Genomic DNA, 2475 nt, shown 5'->3' on the forward strand with positions numbered 1-2475 from the left:
AACTTGTCGATGTAATCCAAGTGATGCTGGTTCGCCGGATCCTCCCTTGCCAAAGCCGAAAGCGCCCCCTCTGGGAGTTTAATCCGAGGAGGCACCAAACCCTGGAAGGGCTCTTCAGAACAACTCATGAAGATGCCTGGAGGTTGCTCTTCAAGAGCGACGAGATACCACCAGCCACGGATTCGGATCGTGGGCACGATATTAACCATCCCGCCAGCAAGGTAAGTTTCTAACGCATCCTCTACTTGTTTGCTTCAAGGAGGATATCTGAACCTTTACTATCATTGCCTCTTCAGGAATGGATGGAGAGGGCGAAGAAGATCTAGTGCCCGGCTCCGCTACCTGAAGAACCAGTCATTCCGCGTTTGGCGAAGATGCTGGTGCCGGCGTCCTATACAGCGCCAGCGAAGAAGGCCAAGGGGAAGGCCAACGGGGTCCGGAGTGGCCCCCGTCGCAAGTGCGCTTTGGACGCGACGTCCGAAGACAAGACCCGCTCCTCCGCCGCCGAAGATGACGACGATGAGGAGGAGGAGGAGGAGGAGAACCCTCCCCCTGACGAGGGAAGGAAGAAGAGGGCAGCCTCCACGAACCTGGAGGCGGGGGCGCCAAAAAAGGGGAAGGGCTCTTTTGCGGACAAATCCGCGTGGGACGTCGACAGCAGTCCGGAGCGACACCCCCGCACCAAGCCTCAAGCTGCTTCGTAAGTGCTATGACTGACGCATACCCGTATGTCCAGCCTCTCCATTCCAATGTATCGACATGGTTAATTATGCTATCGCAGTCCGGCCCACAACAGCTCCCACCGATCCTCATCAAGAGGTTCGTTGGACTCAAAGGAGATGGCCAGCGAGACACCGCCAGCCGCCTACTCTCCCAAGGCCAAAGGGGACGACGAGATGCTCTCCCAACAGACCTTCCCAGGCCGGGGAGAGGATCAAGAGGCGCCCGAAGGCGAAGCCCCTGTCGCCGAACACCAGGGGGAACCAATCCCCCGGGAGGCTGAGGAGGAGGGCCGTACTCAGTTCGGCCCTCAACCAGACTTGATTCTAGAGACCTCCTTCGAAAGAAGGGGGTATGCCTGTTCCACCGGTGACCCCTGTCCAACCAGGGGCACCAAATGGTCTGCTAGAAGCGCTGCGAGGCGCTTCCATTGCGGATGAGCACCGTGTTCTTATGAGCGCGGTGATTGAAAGGGTTAAGTCCGTTAAGAGCAGACTAACCGAAGCCTGCAGCAGCCTGCTGACAGGTTTTGAGGTAAGCGACGCAAAATGAGAAAATCTCAATATAGACAGTAGCCCCTGAGACACTGTCCGGTGTTCGGAAAGAAAAGCCGGACAGAGGATCAATCCTTTTACTACAAGAAACTAACTAAATTTGCCTAGAATAAATATGCAACCGTCACTGCTGGCCGCGGCCTCACATGCTGCCGAAGTCTCCGATCTGAAGCGGAGGCTGGAGCAGGCCGAGGAGGAGCTCGGCCAGGTGAGGAGGCGGCTCCAGGAGAATCAAGGTATGTGAGAACCCGATAAATATTCGAAAAGAATAGAATATATATTGACCAAAGTGTCATGATATGTATAGGAGCGACGACCGAGGTCGAGGACCTGAAAAAGGCTCTGGGCGAAGCCGAGGGGAAGGCTGTCAAGGAGCAGGCTGCCCGTAAGAAGCTCGAGGCCCGGGTCAACGAGGTCCAACAAGAGCTCCACGACGTGGTGAAGAAGTGTGAGACCTTGGAGCGTGATGCGTCGGCTAAAGAGGCCGAACTCTCCAAGGCTTAGCAGAGCGTGAAGACGGCCCGGGACGAGGCCCAGGGCGCCCTCCAAGAGATCCAGGAGGCGAGGAAGATTGTGGCGGGTAAGGCATTCAGTATGCAAAGCAAATATGCGAAAAGGAATTATCTTTTGGTAACCCGAATTCGGAGTTCTCCAGGGGCTTTTGCTGATCTGCCGTGAAGTGTGTCCGACGCCGCGGAGTTCTTTCGAGCCGAGGAAGTAAGTTCCATGGAGAAGGTATTCTGGTCGCAGTATCTTGTGCCAGAGCATCCCGTGCCTTTCACCGATCAGCTGAAACAGCTGGTGGAGCTGCATAGGGTGGCCGAACTAGCCATGAAGGATTTGATAGTCCGGCTATGGCCAGCCGAAGCTATGCCCGGCAGCTACTTCGGACTCGTGAGGCGGATGGTGAACACCTGTCCTCGGCTGGATTGAAAGGGAACGCGACAGAAAACAAAAAATTTCCGACCTACGCACCAGCCCAGGACCACTATGGAGACTGCATACATGGTTTGATCTTTTCGTTACCGACTCGTAGCGCGGCGGGAAGTAGAGTCGATGACGATCGGCGGTGCAGATCCCCGCAGCTAGGATTTACAACCTCCCAACCGCGAGGATGTATACCCTCATCTGCTCCTCAGACAGCCCTCCAGGAGGCGGTCGAACAGCCCCCCCCCCCCCGGACGGTGTCGCGGACAGCCCT

Source organism: Aegilops tauschii, chromosome 7 (assembly GCF_002575655.3).
Source record: "Aegilops tauschii subsp. strangulata cultivar AL8/78 chromosome 7, Aet v6.0, whole genome shotgun sequence".
NCBI lineage: Eukaryota > Viridiplantae > Streptophyta > Magnoliopsida > Poales > Poaceae > Aegilops > Aegilops tauschii.